We start from the raw sequence: 19731 nt of genomic DNA, 5'->3' as shown, positions 1-19731 counted from the left end.
TGAAGGATAGGACTTCCAGTAAGAAGCTCAACAGAGACACAGAAGACCTAATTGCTACAATCAACCAACTTGACCTCATAGACTTATACAGAACACACCACCCAATAGCTGCAAAATATACTTTTTTTTTTCTAGTGCACATGGGACATTCTCTAGAATAGATCACATATTAGGTGATAAAGCAAACCTCTGCAGAATCCAAAACATCGAAATATTACAAAGCATCTTCTCAGACCACAAGGACATAAAAGTAGAAATCAATAAAAGAAAAATCAGGGAAAAGCAATCAAATACTAGGAAACTGAACAACACCCTGCTCAAAAAAGACTGGGTTAGAGAAGACATTAAGAAGGGAGTAAAGAAATTCATAGAATGCAACGAGAATGAAAACACTTCCTATCAAAACCTCTGGGACACAGCAAAAGCAGTGCTCAGAGGTCAATTGATATCAATAAATGCACACATACGTAAAGAAGAAAGGGCCAAAATCAGAGAACTGTCCCTACAACTTGAACAAATACAAAGCGAGCAACAAAAGAATCCATCAGGCACCAGAAGAAAACAAATAATAAAAATTAGAGCTCAACTAAATGAATTAAAAAAAAAAAAAAAAATTTTAGAGAACAGAAAAACAATTGAAAGAATTAACAAAGCCAAAAGCTGGTTCTTTGAAAAAATTAACAAAATTGATAAACCATTGGCTAGACTGACTAAAGGAATATAGGAAACAAATAACCCAAATAAGAAATGAGATGGGCCATATCACAACAGACCCAACTGAAATTAACAGAATCATATCAGATTATTATGACAAATTGTACTCTAACAAATTTGCAAACCTAGAAGAAATGGATGAATTGCTAGAAAAACACTACCTACCTAAACTAACACAATCAGAAGTAAAACAGCTAAATAGACCCATAAAAAAAAGAGATTGAAAAGGTAATCAAAAAACTCCCAACAAAAAAAAAGCCCTGGCCCAGGCAGCTTTACAGCAGAGTTCTACCAAACTTTCAGAGAAGAGTTAACACCACTACTACCAAAGGTATTTCAAAGCATAGAAAATGATGGAATACTACCTAACTCATTCGATGAAGCCAGCATATCCCTGATACCAGAACCAGGTAAAGACACCATAAAAAAAGAAAATTACAGATCTATATCCCTCATGAACATAGATGCAAAAATCCTCAACAAAATTCTAGCCAATAGAATTCAACAACATATCAAAAGATTAATCCACCACGACCAAGTGGGATTTATACCAGGCATGCAAGGTTGGTTCAATATTAGAAAAACCATGAATGTAATCCACCATATAAATAAAACAAAAGACAAAAACCACATGATTTTATCAATTGATGCAGAAAAGGCATTTGACAAAGTCCAACACCCATTCACGATAAAAACTCTCAGCAAAATAGGAATTGAAGGAAAATTCCTCAGCGTAATAAAGGGCATCTATAAAAAAAAAAAAAATTTTTTTTTATACAAAGCCAACAGCCAACATCATTCTGAATGGAGAGTGCCTGAAAGCATTTCCCTTGAGAACAGGAACCAGAAAAGGATGCCCTTTATCACCGCTGTCATTCAACATTGTGCTAGCGGTCCTAGCCAGAGCAATTCGCCTAGACAAAGAAATAAAGGGCATTCAGATTGGCAAGGAAAAGTAAAATTATCTCTATTTGCAGATGACATGATCTTATACACAGAAAACCCTAAGGAATCCTCCAGAAAACCACTGAAACTAATAGAACAGTTCCGCAGAGTCTCCGGTTACAGATGAACATTCAAAAATCACTTGGATTTCTCTACATCAACAAAAAGAACATCGAAGAGGAAATCACCAAATCAATACCATTCACAGTAGCCCCCACGAAGATAAAATACTTGGGAATAAATCTTACCAAAGATATAAAAGACCTATACAAAGAAAACTACAAAGTACTAGTGCAAGAAACTAAAAGGGACCTACATACGTGGAAAAACATACCTTGCTCATGGATAGGAAGACTTAACATAGTAAAAATGTCTATTCTACCAAAAGCCATCTATATATACAATTCACTTCCGATCTAAATTCCAACGACGTTTTTTAATGTGATGGAGAAACAAATCACCAACTTCATATGGAAGGGAAAGAAGCCCCAGATAAGTAAAGCATTACTGAAAATGAAAAAGAAAGTGGGAGTCCTCACTCTACCTGATTTTAGAACCTATTATACAGTCACAGTAGTCAAAACAGCCTGGTACTAGTACAACAACAGGCATATAGACCAATGGAACAGAATTGAGAACCCAGATATAAATCCATCCACGTATGAGCAGCTGATATTTGACAAAGGCCAGTGTCAGTTAATTGGAGAAAAGACAGTCTTTTTAACAAATGGTGCTGGCATAACTGGGTATCCATTTGCAAAAAAATGAAACAGGACCCATACCTCACGCCATGCACAAAAACTAACTCCAAGTGGATCGAAGACCTACACATAAAGACTAAAATGATAAAGATCATGGAAGAAAAAATAGGGACAATGTTAGGAGCCCGAATACAAAGCATAAACAGAATACAAAACATTACTAAAAACGATGAAGAGAAACCAGATAACTGGAACCTCCTAAAAATCAAACACCTATGCTCATCTAAAGACTTCACCAAAAGAGTAAAAAGACCACCTACAGACTGGGAAAGAATTTTCAGCTATGACATCTCTGGCCAGCGCCTGATCTCTAAAATCTATATGATTCTGTTAAAACTCAACCACAAAAAGACAAACAACCCAATTAAAAATTGGGCAAAGGATATGAACATGCACGTCAGTAAAGACGACATTCAGTCGGCTAACAGATATATGAGAAAATGCTCTCGATCATTAGCCATTAGAGAAATGCAAATTAAAACTACAATGAGATTCCATCTCACTCCAACAAGGCTGGCATTAATCCAAAAAACACAAAATAATAAATGTTGGAGAGGCTGTGGAGAGATTGGAACTCTTATACACTGCTGGTGGAATGTAAAATGGTACAACCACTTTGGAAATCTATCTGGCGTTTCCCTAAAAAGTTAGAAATAGAACTACCATACAACCCAGAAACCCAACTCCTCGGAATATATCCTAGAGAAATAAGAGCCTTTATGCAAACAGATATATAAACCCGTGTTTATTGCAGCACTGTTTACAATAGCAAAAAGCTGGAAGCAACCAAGGTGTCCATCAACGGATCAATGGATAAATTGTGGTATATTCACACAACGGAATACTACGCATCAATAAAGAACAGTGATGAATCGGTGAAACATTTCATAACATGGAGGAACCTGGAAGGCATTATGCTGAGTGAAATTAGTCAGATGCAAAAGGGCAAATATTGTATAAGACCACTATTAGAAGATCTTGAGAAATAGTTTAAACTGGGAAAAACACATTCTTTTTTGGTTAGGAGAAGGGGGAGGGAGAGAGGGTGGGAGAGGGTTATTTACTGATTAGATAGTAGATAAAACTACCTTAGGTGAAGCAAAGGACAATACTCAATACAGGGAAGGTCAGCTCAACTGGACTGGATCAAAAGCAAAGAATTTTCCTGGATAAACTGAATGCTTCAAAGGTCAGCGGAGCAAGGGTGGGGGTTTGGGGACTATGGCTTCAGGGGACATCTAAGTCAATTGGCAAAATAAATTCTATTAAGAAAACATTCCACATCCCAGTTTGAAGTGTGGCGTCTGGGGTCTTAAACGCTAACAAGCGGCCAACTAAGATGCATCAATTGGTCTCAACCCACCTGGATCAAAGGAGAATGAAGAACACCAAGGTCACAAGATAATTATGAGCCCAAGAGACAGAAAGGGCCACATGAACTAGAGACTTACATCATCCTGAGACCAGAAGAACTAGATGGTGCCTGGCCACAACTGATGACTGCCCTGACAGGGAGCACAACAGAGAACCCCTGAGGGATCAGCAGAACAGTGGGATGCAGACCCCAAATTCTCATAAAAAGACCAGACTTAATGGTCTTCCGGAGACTAGAAGAATCCCGGCGGTTAGGGTCGCCAAATCTTGTGTTGACCCAGGATAGGAACCATCCCTGAAGACAACTCATCAGACAGGGAATGGACTAGACAATGGGTTGGAGAGAGATGCTGATGAGGAGTGAGCTACTTGTATCAGGTGGATACTTGAGACTGTGTTGGCATCTCCTGTCTGGAGGGGAGATGGGAGGGTAGAGATGGTTAGAAACTGGCAAAAGGGTCACAAAAGGAGAGACTGGAAGGAGGGAGCAGGCTGACTCATTAAAAAAAGTAAATGGGAGTATGTACTAAGGTGTATATAAGTTTATACGTGAGAGACTGACTTGATTTGTAAACTTTCACTTAAAGCACAATAAAAATTATTTTAAAAAAATTTTTTAAAATGTGGTCTATTTCATGATTTTTCACTCTACAAGGAAATTTCTAGTTTGGCTTGTCTGATGCAGCGAATGCCTGTTGTGTTCACATTTATGACTGTATATACTCTGTGTATTCAAACAGGCTCTAAAAAGGGAGTGTAGTGATCGGTGTGGGAGTTGGCCCCACTCAGCTTCCACCAGGCAACACTGGGCTCGCCTGCTCTTCTAATATATCAGGATCGACTGTCTTCAATGACAATAGTTCTTCTAGGGTAGGCTTCACCTTCTACAAAAATGTATCAGAATTCATATTCGCTACTTTCTGGGTTCTCCTTTACTTCCAGGTCCACGGTCTGGTGCTTCCCCGGCTCCAAGCCCTCTTTGTAGAACTTGAGTCACATATGTGCAGCCAGTCTTCAACGTGCTCGATGAAACTGACATGCCGCCTTCTCCCACATGGTACCATCTCCCCATAGCCTTTGATCAGCTCACCAAAAACATCTATCACCTTGGGATGTAATCTGCATTTCTCTAAGGCTTTCCCATGTATCTAATTAGGGCTGGATGAAAAGAAAATTTCTCTAAAAATCAGGTAAAACAAGCTACCTGTCATGCTGACTTCAAAAAGCAATACTATTAAGTAGGTAAAATCTCTTCCACCTTCTTTCACTTTCTGTGACATCGAGACAGCGATCTCCCCTCTCGGACTTCTGTGCACAGACATTTGTTTGCTGCCATCCTCCTTCACTCTCCGGAGTCTCCGTCCCTACCTCTAGAGAGTTCTTGGGGTGACCCCAAGGATACCCCTGGGCTGAACAGTTTTATTCTGCTCTGGCAGCCCCCATTTCATGCTGGGCTCAGTATTCAAGCAAGCTTTGTTAAGCAAGAAGTGGGGCCAAAACAGTCGCGCCCCTGCACACCTGTGCACCTTCTCCGTATGCTACATACCTCGCAGAAGAGTGAAAATCATGGTCACAGAGAAATGCTTCCCTTGGGGACGGGGCGAGCTACAACCAGCAAAGCTTAACTGCCCACTACATCCCCACCTGATACAGGCTAGTCCACACACCCACATTGGGATCCACTTGGTGTGTCTGGCGAGCATGCCTGTGAGGAACACATTTGTGAAGGGAGCCCCAGCATCCTCGAATACTGCTCTGGTTGCTATTTTATGTAAGTCAGATTTGACAGTGGGAACTGCCCTAACTGAGTTAAGACACCTAAGTACAATGGGGCTGATTGGACCCCATGGTAATAGGGGCCAAGTGGCAGCACTCAATTGGCAACGACAAGGTGGGCATGGTTACAGTTATGGACAGCAGAGTCAAAGAAGTAATCAGAATAGTCTGACTCGTATGGACTTATGGCGTTGGCTACTAAGTCATGGTGTCCCTAAGAGTGAACTGGATAAGAAATGTAAATATTTGCCTGATCTGTACAAACGGATGAATTCTAGGTGAGAACAGCGGTCTAACTCAAATCGCTAGAATAGACAGTCATAGTCCCTCATTCAATTCCCAAACTTGAGCGAGTTTACAGACCTACAACCCCTTGATTGAAGGGGAGGCCAGGTCCCCCTGAGGAAAGTCTCCAGTACACGGCCAAGAACTTATACTGTAAGTCTTCCCCAAAGGAATCTACAACCTTTTATGAGAGTGACTGTTCACTGGGGAAAAGGAAATAATCAGACATTTTGGGAATTACTGGATACTGGCTCCAGACATTAATTACAGGAAACTCAAAACGACATTATGGCCCATCAGTCACAGTGGGGGCATATGGAGGTCGGCTTATTAATGGAGTCTTAGCTCATGTCTGTCTCACAGTAGGTCCAGCGGGTCCCGAACACATCCTGTAGTGATATCCCCAGTTCCAGAATGCATAATTGGAACAGATAGACTCAGCAACTGGCAGAACACCCACATTGGGTCCCTGACAAATGGAGTAAGGACTATTATGGTAGGAAAAGCCAAGTGGAAGCCATCAGAACTGCCCCTACCTAGAAAAATATTAAACCAAAAGCAATACCACATTCCTGGAGTGATTGCAGAGATTACTGCCACCTTGAAGGACTTGAAGGATGCAGGAGTGGTGATTCCCACAACATCCCAGTCAACTCACCTATTTGATGAAAACAGGGCTAGTGCATTTTCGGTTGTATGTGTGTTCATTCTACCATTTTAGGTGCGAGTATGCAATTGTCTTTATTCAGAGATTATGTATAGTTTAAGGAGATGTGTACAGGTGCCAAGCTGACAAGGTTGGGGGGACGGGGTGAGACCATGATGCTTAGGTTGTTTGTCAACTTGGCTGGGCCATGATTCTCAGTGGTTTGGCAGTCGTATGATGTTGGGATCACCTCTATCTTAGTCAACTAGTGCTGCTGTAACAGAAATACCACAAGTGGATGGCTTTAACAAACGGAAGTTTATTCTCTCACAGCTGAGTAGGCTACCAAGTCAAAATTCAGGGTGTCAGCTCCACAGGAAGGCTTTCTCTGTCAGCTCTGGATGAAGGTCCTTGTCATGCATTAGTCTTCCTTGGTCTGGGAGCATCTCAGTGCAGGAACCTCAGGTCCAAAGGACGCGCTCTGCTCCCAGCACTGCTTTCTTGGTGGTATGAGGCTCCTATGTCTCTCTGCTCACTTCTCTCTTTTATATCTCAAAAGAGATTGGCTTAAGACATAATCTAATTTTGTAAACCTCATCAATATAACTGCCACTAATCCCTCTTATTACATCGTAGCAACAGGATTTACAATACATAGGAAAATCACACCAGAAGATAAAATGGTAGGCAATCATACAATTATATAAGGGAGCCATGACCCAGCCAAGTTGGCAGATATTTTGGGGGGACACAATTCAACCCACGACAACCTCCATGATGTGGGTAGCTAATCAGCTGAAAGAGAGTTTCCTTGGGTGTGTGGCCCACATCAAATATAAATGAACATTCTGGCAAAGCTCGTGGGCTTTTTGATTGCACTGGATCCTGCAGCTGTCACCTGTTTGTCTGACCTCCAGTTCTCGGGACTTGAGCTAGCAGCTTTACCTATGGTCTTGCCTGATCTTGGGATTCACTGATCTTTGCAGACTGTGAGCAAGTACCCTGCTCTTTGACCTGCTAACTTTGGGTTTGCTAGCCCCTGTGGCTACATGAATCAAGAGAAGCCTCTATACTGATCCATAGACTTGGGCCGTGTAGCCTCTACAACTGCACGAGCCATTTCCTTGATATAAATCTCTCTATATACATATTTATAAGCTTTACTGGTTTTGCTTCTCTAGAGAACCCAGACTAAGACACCACCCATGTCTTCTAGTGCTTGCATGTTTTCATTTTTTGCACCATGTATATTTCTTTTATTGTGGTAAACATATATGTAACATAACATTTGCCATTACAACATTCTTCATAGGTACAATGCAATGACATTAATTCTGCTCACCATGATGTGTAACAATCACCAGGATCCATTTATACCTTTTTCCATCACTCTTAACAGAAGCTCAGTGTTCTCTGAGCAATAAGTTCCCCTTTCCAGCTTTCTTCTGCCATCCCTGGTAAACACTAATAAATTTAGGTGGGCATATACTTTTGTTTGACCTTTATCTTGCTACTGTACATAAAGAGAAACTCATTTTAAAATATTTTATAAGAATATTCATCCCCCAACCCCCAATTAATGATTCTTCCCAGTGTAGTTTTTATCGAATATCAAATTTCCTTATAAATTTTGGTATACCTCTCATTTTTCTATCCCCCTAGTCTTTGGATTTATTCATGCATCACTACCACACTGCTTTAATGACAGGAAATGCCAGATGGCACCCCAACAAATTCACTGCAACAGTCACACAGAATTCACAGAAACACTGTACCTGCAATAACAGCTTTTAATATAAACAGAAAAGGATATAACAGAGAAAGACATAAATGAAGAAATGCATAGGACAAGGTCCGGGAGGGGTCCAAGTATGAAGTGCACTCACCCTCCTGAAACAGATGTTCACTCTCACCAATCAGCAGTATTCTAACGCGGTACAACTCAGGTTAAATGTCAGGGACATCAGGAACAGGAGACACCTCAGCATCAACACCGGGATAAATATCAGGATACGTGTTTGGGCATAACTGCTCTGGAGGTGAGCGTGGTCACTTGGGCTCATGGGGTGGTCTGCCACTCTTGGGGTGTGGTCCTCTGCTCTAGGGGCATGGCCCACTGCATGAAACATGCTCCCCTGCTCCAGGCATGGCCCCTGCTCCAACTGCAGCTTTCTGTTCCCGGTGTATGGCCTTCTGCTCTAGGAGCATGGTCCCCAGCTTTTCTTGGACCTGCTTATTGTCTCGGACATTTCTGGCACCATCACAAGCATGGCTTCCATCTCAGCCCAAAGAGTGTCACAACTAAGCTCCACTCCTTCCCTGTTGCTTCCTGGTATAGCTCTCAAAGCACAGCCTTGGGGCAGCTCTGCTCTAGAATAGCTCCCCTTCTCTGACAGCTCTTCTCTACAGCTCAAAATTCAACAATAAGGAAAAAAAATTATAAAATGGGCAAAAGTTCTGAACAGACATCTCACAAATGAAGGTATATAAATGACAAGCCTATAAAAAGACCCTAAACATCTCATGTCATAAGGGAACTGCAAATTAAAAAAGCACTGAGATACCACTACACACCTACTAGAATGGCTAACATCTAAAACACTGACAACACCAAATGCTGGTGAGGGTGTGGGGCTACAGGCACTCTCAGGCACTGCTGGTGGGAATACTACCAGTTCCTTACAAAGCTACACACAGGCTACCCATATGACCAGCAACCATGCTCTTTGGTACTTATCCAATAATCTGAAAATGTCTGTCCATATCAAAACCTGCATAAATACCTACAACAGCTTTATCCACAGTTCCCAAAGGTTGGATGCAACCAAGGTGCCCTTCAATAGGTGATGGGAAAAACAAACTGTGGTAACATCTATACAACGGAATATTATTCAATAAAAAAGAAATGAGCTATCAAGCCATGGACTGAGAGGAACGAATCTTAAATGCATATTGTGAAGTGAATGAAGACAATCTGGAAAAGACAAAGCTAAAGAGACAATAAAAAGATCAGTCAGTGCCACGTGCTCGGGGGCTAAGGAGGGAACGTCCCCACCGCTGCACACCCCCATGCTGGGCTGCCCTTCTCCACTACAGCTGGGAGTATGAGAAATGCTGGAGTAGATGGATGTCTGAGGCATAGGTTCCTGGGACAGAGGGAGAGGAAGAGGCTATGAGCATCGAAGGTGCCCCTAGGAGGCCCTCCTCCCAGGCGTGCAGCCAATAGAGGGGTCCCCAGCTACACAGCAGTGGGTGTGCAGTCCCTATAGGTAATATTTAAAGTGACACCAATATAAATGTACAAAGCACACACGTGCACATAAAACACCTGGTCACAAACGGCCCAAGCTAAGTGCAGAATTTACTGCTAGGGAGTTGGGGATGGAGGAGACGCTCACTTTCTGTTCGACACATTTGTAAGCCATTTGATGAGTTTTTCAAGCAGCATGTGCATTTTGTCATATTTTTAAAATAATGATTCTTTTCGTGCTAGAGGCTGGCTTTTGAAACCAGTATTTTTGATAAAGGAACGTTAATGAGGGCCATTTCCCCAGATGAAAGGTTGGGCTGACTGAGGAGGCATGAGTGATGGGCCTGGACCTGAGTGACCTAGGTGGTGCAAGGACTTTAATGTCTGCAGTGATCCCATGCCTGGGTGTTACCTGGCCCATGTGTGGAGGACAGGGTGGAGGAAATTGCTGGAAAGGATGCAAAGCACAGGTCTGAACTGGAAAGATGGAAACTCACTCACTCAGAGCAGTGGGCTTCCTGGTCAGCAGGAAACTGTGCCAGTGAGACACGGGGTAGGGCAGTGAAGGGTGGGATGTGGATAGAGACTAGGTCAGGGCAGGAAGCCTGTTTGAATTGGGTGGGGCCCATGCAGGGTGGGGCCTGGATGGGAGGCAGGGTCAGTATGGGGCGGGACATAATCTTTCTCCTGTCCCCCAACGGTGCAGCACCTTGTGACTTTCCGAGTCTGCAGGTCCTTAATCCCAACAGAACTTGATTTTCATCCTTCTCATCCATAGGAATCTTTGGTGTCCTGTAGATCAGGAATGATGCCTGCCTATTTTAAGTTAATGTCTCAGACAATTTAGGGTCAAAGACTAACACTGTATGGGCCACATATACTAGAAGCTTAGATATTTTCCTTAAAAGAGGGGAAAAAAGGTTAAAACAAAGGCCTTTTTGAGGGCAGTAGAGACTTGCTCTTGGTGTGGGAGTGAGTTAGGTGTGACTGACATCAGGCACTGGTATTTCAATGCAGGCCCAATAACAGGTGGTGCTGGGAATCCAGGCAATCCTTAGAGAAACTGCATCACTATGGAACTAGTCTTATTTTCAGGAGAAACTACAGTCCTAGATCAGCACAGTGGTTGTGGAATGGCGTTTTCATGAGTAGGGTCCCCCAAAAACGTCTTCCTCTGGCAATAACTGCCCCCCCCCAGGCTGCTTCACAGGCCCCAGTACAAGTGAACAGCCAGCATCCTGAGTGTCCTAGTATTATAGGGTCGCTATGAGTTGGAATCCACTCAAGGGCAAGGGGTATACAGGCTAAGAGCACAAATGTGGTGAGATCTCAGGGCTAGCAACTGGCTAGGGGATCCACGGGTATGATTGAGAGGTGTTGTACAGCTGCAGCAATCTATGTTCAGAAAAGACATACTTTATTCATTTTTAAAAACGAGGAAATAGAGGTACTGCAAGCCCAGTAAATTGCTCGTGGTTGCATAGCTAAGTAAAGGGGTGGGCAGGAACTTGACTCATAAAGTCTCCTTCAGTGGAAAAAGCAGGGGTCGCCGAGCAAAAACGGGACTGAGCAGCTGTTGTAATTTAGTTGTGTCCCCCCTAGAACGTGTCAACTTGGATAGGGCATGATTCCCAGTATTGTGTAATTGTCCACCATTTTGTCATCTGAAGTGATTTTCCTGTATATTGTGAACCCCACCTCTATGATGTTAATGAGGCTGGATTAGAGGCACTTATGCCAATGATACAGGACTCAGTCTAGAAGATTAGGTTTTGTCTTAAATCAACCTGTTTTGAGATATAAAAGAAAGAACCCAGCAGAGAGACATGGTGACCTCATACCATCAAGAAACAAGAGACAGGAGAATAGTGCATCCTACAGACCCGGGGTCCCTGCGCTGAGAAGCTCCCTGACCTGGGAAGGTTGATGATTAAGGACCTTCTCTCAGAGCCAACAGAGAGAGAAAGCTTTCCCCTGGAGCTGGCACCCTGAATCTGGACTTCTAGCATCCCAGACTGTGAAAGAATAAATTCCTGTTTGTTAAAGGCATCCAATAGGGGCATTTGTTACAGCAGCACTAGAAAACTAAGTCAGCAGCCATGAGGGAAAAGGAGTCTGAGACTCAATCCCAGCCCACTGTGGACTCTCCTGTGGGGCACCTGTTCCCTTCTCTCTCCATGATCAAAGACAAGAGGACCAGCAGAGGTCAGGGATGCTTTTGTCCAGAATTAAAACAATCAAATCCAAGTATTTAAAAAGCTAAGTCTCTCCAACACTACTTTAAATCACCCACAAAGAAATGAAATCCTATCAGGACCAAGAGGGATTTGATTCTACATCAACACAATCAGAACCCTGGATTTAAAAGTGAAAACTGCACTCTGGTAGCAGAGAAAAGACTCCCTTTCAAGTGCTTTGGGGTTGTTGCAGTATGCCGTCGAAGTCAGTTCAACTCACAGTGACCCTATGTACAACAGAACAAAAGACTGCCTGATCCTGGGCCATCCTCACAACTGTTGCTATGCTTGAGCTCATCGTTCTGGCCACTGTGGCAATCCATCTCACCCAGGGTCTTGCTCTATTTCGCTGGTCCTCTACTTTACCAAGCATGATGTCCTTCTCCAGGGACTGATCACTCCTGGTAACACGTCCAAAGTATGTGAGACACAGTCTGCCGTCCTTGCTTCAAAGGAGCATTCTGTTTGTGCTTCTTCCAAGACAGATTTGTTTGTTCTTTTGGCAGTTCATGGTATGTTCAATATCCTTCACCAACACCACAATTCAATTGCGTCAATTCTTTAGTCTTTCTTATTCATTGTCCAGCTTTCACATGAGTATGAGGAGGCTGAAAACACCCTTGGGTGAGGCACACCTTAGTCCTCAGGTGACATCTTTGCTTTTCAACAATTTAAAGAGGTCTTTTGCAGCTGATTTGCCTAAGGCAATGCATCTTTTGATTTTTTTTTGTGTATGCTTTAAGTGAAAGTTTACAAATCACGTCAGTCTCTCATACAAAAACTTATATACACCTTGCTATATACTCCCCGGTACTCTCCCCTTTAGGAGACAGCACACTCCTCTCCACTCTCTATTTCCACATCCATTCAATCAGCTTCTGTCCACCCCTGCCTTCTCATCTCCCCTCCAGACAGGAGCTGCCCACATAATCTCATGTGTCTACGTCACTCCTCACCAGTATCGTTTTCTATTTTATAGTCCAGTCCAATCCCCATCTGAAGACTTGGCTTTGGGAATGGTTCCTGACTTGGGCTAACAGAAGGTCTAGGGCTCATGAACTCCAGAGTCCTTCTAGTCTCAGTCAGACCATTTTTAAGTCTGGTCTTTTTACGAGAATTTGAGGTCTGCAACCCACTGTTCTCCTGCTCCTTCAGGGATTCTCTGTTGTGTTCCGTGTCATGGCAGATATGGGTTATAGCCAGGCACCATCTAGTTCTTCTGGTCTCAGGCTGCTGTAGTCTCTGGTTTACGTGGCTCTTTCTGTCTCTTAGGCCCATAATTACCTTGTGTCTTTGGTGTTCTCCATTCTCCTTTGATCCAGGTGGGTTGAGACCAATTGATGCATCTTAGATGGCCGCTTCCTAGTGTTTAAGTCCCCTGACACCACTCTCTGAAGTGGGATGCAAAATGTTTTCTTAAAAGATTTTATTATGCCAATTGACCTAGATGTCCCCTGAAACCACAGTTCCCAAAGCCCCGCCTCTACTATGCTGGCATTCAAAGCGTTCGGTTTCTTCAGGAAACTTCTTTGCTTTTGATTTAGTCCAGTTGTGCTAATCTCTCCTGTACTGTGTGATGTCTATCCCTTCACATAAATTAGTTCTTGTCTACTATCTAATTAGTGAATCTCCCTCTCCCTTCCTCCCCCGCCGTAACCATCAAAGAATATTTTCTTCTCTGTTTAAACTATTTCATGAATTCTTATAATAGTCTCATACAATATTGGTCCTTTTGCAAATGACTAATTTCAGTCAGCATAATGCCTTCCAGAGTCCTCCATTTTATGAAATGTTTCATAGATTCATCATAGCTCTTTATCGATATGTAGTATTCCATTGTGTGAACATACCATAGCTTGTTTATCCATTCATTGTTGAGGGGCACCTTGGTTGCTTCCATCTTTTTGCTATTGAAAACAGTGCTGCAATGAACATGGGTGTGCATGCATCTGTTTTTGTAAAGGCTCTTATTTCTCTAGGATACATTCCAAGGAGGGGGATTGCTGGATCGTACGGTACTTCTATTTATAGCTTTTTAAAAAAAGTACCAAATCGATTTCCAAAGTGGTTCTACCATTTTACATTGCCACCAGCAGTGCAGAAGTGTTCCAGTCTCTTCATAACCTCTCCAACGTTTATTATTTTGTGTTTTTTGGATTAATGCTGGCCTTGTTGGAGTGAGATAGAATCTCATTGTAGTTTTGATTTGCATTTTTTTAATGGCTTAGGATCCTGAGCACTTCCTAATAAATCTGTTAGCTACCTGAATGTCTTCTTTAGTGAAGTGCCTGTTCATGTTCTTTGCCCATTTTTAATTGGGTTGTCTTTTTGTTGTTTAGTTTTTGCAGTAAGATATGGATTTCAGAGATCAGATGCTGATCGGAAATGTCATACCTAAAAACTTTTTACAAAACTGTAGGTAATCATTTTCCTCTTTTGGTGAAGTCTTTGGATGGGCATAGGTGTTTGAGTTTTAGGAGCTCCCAGTTATCTAATTTCTTTTCTGGTGTGCATACATTTTTAGTAACCTTTTGTATACTGTTTATGCCATGTATTAGGGCTCCTAGTGTTGTCCCTATTTTTTCTCCCATGATCTTCATCATTTTAGATTTTATATTTAAGTCTTTGATCCATTTGAGGTGGTTTCTGTGCATAGTGAGGTATGGGAATTGTTTCATTTTTTTTTTGCAGATGGATATCCAGTTACGCCAGCACCATTTGTTAAATAGACTGTTTTCTCCCCATTTAGCAGACTTTGGGCCTCTGACAAATATCAGTTGCTGATATGTGGATGGATTTATGTCTAGATTCTCAACTCCGTTCCACTGGTCTATGTATCTGTTGTTGTACCAGTACCAGGCTGTTTTGACTACTGTGGTGGTATAATAGGTTCTAATATCAGGTAGAGTGAGGCCTCCCTCTTTGTTCTTCTTTTTCAGTAAGGCTTTACTTATCCAGGGCCTCTTACCTTTCCATATGAAGTTGGTGATTTGTTTCTCCATCTTATTAAAAAATGTCACTGGTATTTTGGATTGGGATTGCATTTTATCTATAGATTGCTTTGGGCAGAACAGATATTTTTACAATGTTGAGTCTTCCAATCTATGAGCAAGGTATGTTTTTCCACTAACATAGGTCTCTTTTGGTTACTTGCAGTAGCATCTTACAGGTTTCTTTGTATAGGTCTTGTACGTTTCTGGTTAGATTTATTCCTATGTATTTTATCTTCTTAGGGGCTACTGCAAATGGTACTGATTTGGTGATTTCCTCTTCAACACTCTCTTTGTTGGCGTAGAGGAATCCGACTCTTATATGTATGTTTATCCCGTATCCTGATACAGCGCTAAACTCTTCTTTAGTTTCAGTAGTTTTATTGAGGATTCTTTTGGTTTTTCTGAGTATAAGATCATGTCATCTGCAAACAGAGATACTTTTACTTCTTTGCCAATTTTGATGCCCTTTATTTATTTCTTTATCTAGTCTAATAGCTCTAGCAAGGACCTCCAGCACAATGTTGATTAAGAGTGGTGATAAAGGGCAACCTTGTCTGGTTCCTGTTCTCAAGGAGAATGCTTTCGGACTCTCTCCATTTAGGCTGATGTTGGCTTTTGGCTTTGTATAAATTCTCTTTATGTTGAGGAATTTTCCTTCTATTCCTATTTTGCTGAGAGTTTTTGTCATGAATGGGTGTTGGACCTTGTCAAATGCCTTTTCCCCATCAATTGACAAGATCATGTGGTTCTTGTCTTTTGTTTTATATATGTGATGGACTACATTGTTTTTCTAATGATGAGCCATCCGTTCATACCTGGTATGAAATCCACTTGGTTGTGGTGATTTTTTTGATATATTGTTGAATTCTGCAGGCCAGAATTTTTTTGAGGATTTTTCCATCTAAGTTCATGAGGGATATTGGTCTGTAATTTTCTTTTTTTGTGGAGTCTTTACCTGGTTTTTGTACCAAGGTTACGCTGCCTTCATAGAATGAGTTTGGAAGTATTCCTTCCTTTTCTATGCTCTGAAATACCTTAAGTAGTAGTGGTGTTAACTCTTCTCTGAAAGTTTGGTAGAATTCTCCAGTAAAGCCATCAGGGCCAGGGCTTTTCTTTGTTGGGAGTTTTTTAATTACTTTTTCAATCTATTCTTTTGTTATGGATTCAGTTGTTCTGCCACTGTTTGTGTTAGTTTAGGTAGGTAGTGTGTTTCTAGAAATTTGTCCATTTCCTCCAGGTTTTCAAATTTGTTAGAGTACAACTTTTCATAGCACTCTGTTATGAATCTTTTAATTTTAGTTGGGTCTGTTATAATATCCCCCAACTCATTTCTTATACAGGTTATTTGCTTCGTCTCCTGTTTTTCTTTTGTGAGTCTGGCCAATGGTTTATGGATTTTCTTAATCTTTTCAAATAGCCAAATTTTAGTCTTGTTAACATTTTCAATTGTTTTTCTGTTCTCTATTTCATTTAATTCTGCTCTAATTTTATTATTTGCTTTCTTCTATTGCCTGAAGATTTTTTTATTGTTCTCTATTCATTCAAGCTGTAGGGATAATTCTTTGATTTTGGCCCTTTCTTCTTTTTGTATGTGTCCATTTACTGATATAAACTGACCTCTGAGCACTGCTTTCACTGTGTCCCAAAGGTTCTGATAGGAAGTGTTTTCATTCTCAATGGATTTCATGAATTTCTTTATTCCATCCTTAATTTGTTCTATAAGCTAGTCATTTTTGAGCAAAGTGTTGTTCAGTTTCCATGTGTTTGATTTCTTTTCCCTGATTTTTGTTAGTGTCTTCTAGTTTTACAGCTTTACGGTCAGAGAAGATGCTTTGTAATATTTCTATGTTTTGGATTCTGTTAAGGCTTGCTTTATGGCATAACATGTGTTCCATTCTAAAAAATGCTCCATGTGCATTGGAAAAGAAAGTATACTTGGATGCTGTTGGGTGGGGTGTTCTGTACATGTCTGTGAGGTCAAGTTGGTTAATTGTGGCATTTAGGTCTTCCATGTCTTTACTGGGCTTCTTTCTGGATGTTCTGTCCCTCACTGAAAGTGGTGCGCTGACATCTCCTACTATTATTGTGGAGCTATCTCACTTTTCAATGATGGTAGAGTTTGTTTTACGTATCCTGAAGCGCTGTTGTTGGGTGCATAAAAACTTAATAGGGTAATATCCTCCTGGCATGCAGTCTCTTTAACCATTATATAGTGTCCTTCCTTATCCTTTGTGGTAGTTTTAAGTTTGAAGACTGTTTTGTCAGAAATTTGTATAGTCACTCCTCCTCTTTTTTGATTGTTGTTTGATATATTTTTTCCATCCTTTGAGTTTTAGTTTGTTTGTGTCTCTAAGTCTAAGATGCATCTCTTGTAGGCAGCATACAGACGCATCGTGTTGTTTTTATTCATTCTGCAACTCTCTGCCGTGTTTTTGGTGCACTTAGTCATTCACATTCAGTGTGATTATAGATACGTATAAGTTTAGTGCTGTAATTTTGATGTGTGTTGTTGACAGTTTCATTTTTTCACTTATTTTTTGTGCTGAGTAGTTTTTCTTCGTAAATGGTGTTTCGCTCTTTTTCATTGTATTTGATTTTGTTTTTCCTGAGTCTTTATGTTTTTCTTATTTTTTACTTTGATGTATAGGATTGTTAAGTCCCCTTTGTGATTACCTTAATATTTACCCCTATTTTTCTAAGTTTAAACCTGACTCGTATCTCCCTGTATCACCTTGATTTCCTCTCCATATGGAAGATCTATGCCTACTTTATTTAGTCCTTCTTTACTGATTTAATGTTGTCATCTTTTACATAATATCACTGATTCCCTTTTGATTATCTTTTTAATCTTGATTTATTTTTGTGATTTCCCTATCTGGGTTGATATGTGGTTCCTCTGTCCTGTGTTCTAGTGTTGAGTTGATACCCAACCTTGATTTTCTAGCCAGAGAATTCCCTTTAGTACTTCTTGTAGTTTTGGTTTGGCTGTTGGAAATTCCCTAAGCTTCTATTTATCTGGAAATGTCTTAATTTCACCTTCAAATTTGAGAAACAGTTTTGCTGGATATATAATTCTTGGCTGGCAATTTTTCTCCTTCAATGCTTTATATATGTCATTCCATTGCCTTCTTGCCTGCATGGTTTCTGCCAAGTAGTCCGAACTTATTGAATTTCCTTTGTAGGCGACTTTTCAATTATCCCTGGCCGCTCTTAAAATTTTCTCTTTATGTTTGGCTTTGGCAAGTTTGATAATAATACATCTTAGTGACCTTCTTTTGGCATCTACCTTGTATGGGTTTTGATGAGAATCTTGGATAGATATCCTTTCATCTTTCACGATGTCAAGGATGTTTTCTGCCAGGAAATCTTCAACAATTCTCTCTGTATTTTCTGTTATCCCTCCTTGTTCTGGTACTCCAATCACTCGTAGGTTATCCTTCTTAATAAGTCCCACATGATTCTCAGGGTTTCTTCATCTTTTTAAATTCTTTTATCAGATTTTTCTTCAAATATATTGTTTCCAAGTGTTTTATCTTCAATCTCCCTGATTCTGCTTTCCAATTCTGCTCCTCTTTCTATTGTCCAATTTTGTAATTTATTGTTAATCTTCTGAATTTCTGATTGCTGTCTCTCTATGGATTCTTGCAGCTAATTTTTCATTATGTTCTTGAATAATCTTTTTAATGTATTCAACTGTTTTATCTCTTTGTTCTTTGACTTATTCTGCGTTTTGCCTGATCTTGTTTCTGATGTCTTTGAAAAGTTCTGCATATTAACCTTTTGTATTCTACATCTGGTAATTCCAGGAATACATCTTCATCTGGGAGAGTCCCTGATTCTTTGTTTTGGGAGTTTATTGAAGCAATCATGGTCTGCTTCTTTATGTGATTTTATATAGACTGTTGTCTCTGAGCCATCTAAAAGTTAGTGAATTTATTTTGTTTGCTCACTGTGTCCTAGTTTCTTGCTTTGTTTTGCTTTGATATACCCAAATAGGCTACTAGAGTAAGCTAACTTGATTATTGGAGCCTTTGAAGCACTAATGTCCTATGGCCAGATAGCTAGAGCTGTAACCAGGTATATGAGCCTAGGATTCCATTCACTATTCTTGTATAGATTCAGCTTAGGTGTCCTGATAGTTGGTCACCTAGTGTGTGGTGCAGGCTGTCACCTACTATCTTAGAGAAGCAGTGGTGAGTGGTGTAGGCACAGGTTTCTGGTAGCAGGGGACCACATTCTGAGGAAGGCAGGGGGCTGACAACCTCCCCCCAAGTGTCTGTGAGGAAGGCACGACGCTGTTCTCTACAGCACTCTGGCGGCGGGGGGGGGGAGCTCTGCAGCCATACCAGAGGTACCAAATGGTTTTACCTGTAAGGACTGGTAGGCACAACTTCTCCACGGAGCCCTTTTGTGGGTGGCTAGGTGGCGTGGTTGGAACCTCCAGTCCTCAGGCCCCTCCTGTGGGTAGGTGAAGGCCTTGATAGGCAGAGTCGTATCAAACTGCTCAAAATCTGCCTCTCCATTGCACAGCTGAAACAGTTACATTCTGGCCTTAAACAGATTCACCCGTGCGATATAATAGCCAGGTCCTATCTGATGCAGTCGAGCTATCTAGATCCATACAGGGGTGAAAGAGAAACTCTGTGGATCACTTGTGCCAGGACTGGTGCCTCTTCTGCTTCTGCTGAATTTCCTGATTAGGGGAGTCGGCAGAATAGTTTTCCCCTGTTTGTTAATCTGTTCCTTCTCC

At 41.2% G+C, this 19731-nt stretch overlaps 1 pseudogene; it reads right to left on the bottom strand.

Annotated features, from left to right (window-relative positions):
- Positions 1-3479: 3479 nt before the first annotated feature.
- LOC135227287 (mitochondrial import inner membrane translocase subunit Tim21-like) lies at positions 3480-9418 on the bottom strand (annotated as a pseudogene).
- Between the last annotated feature and the right edge of the window lie 10313 nt (positions 9419-19731).

The sequence above is a fragment of the Loxodonta africana genome, chromosome 13, assembly GCF_030014295.1.
Source record: "Loxodonta africana isolate mLoxAfr1 chromosome 13, mLoxAfr1.hap2, whole genome shotgun sequence".
Classification (NCBI taxonomy): Eukaryota; Metazoa; Chordata; class Mammalia; order Proboscidea; family Elephantidae; genus Loxodonta; species Loxodonta africana.
The sequence above is the reverse complement of the archived record's forward strand: the minus strand, read 5'-3'. Positions and strand labels throughout refer to the sequence as shown.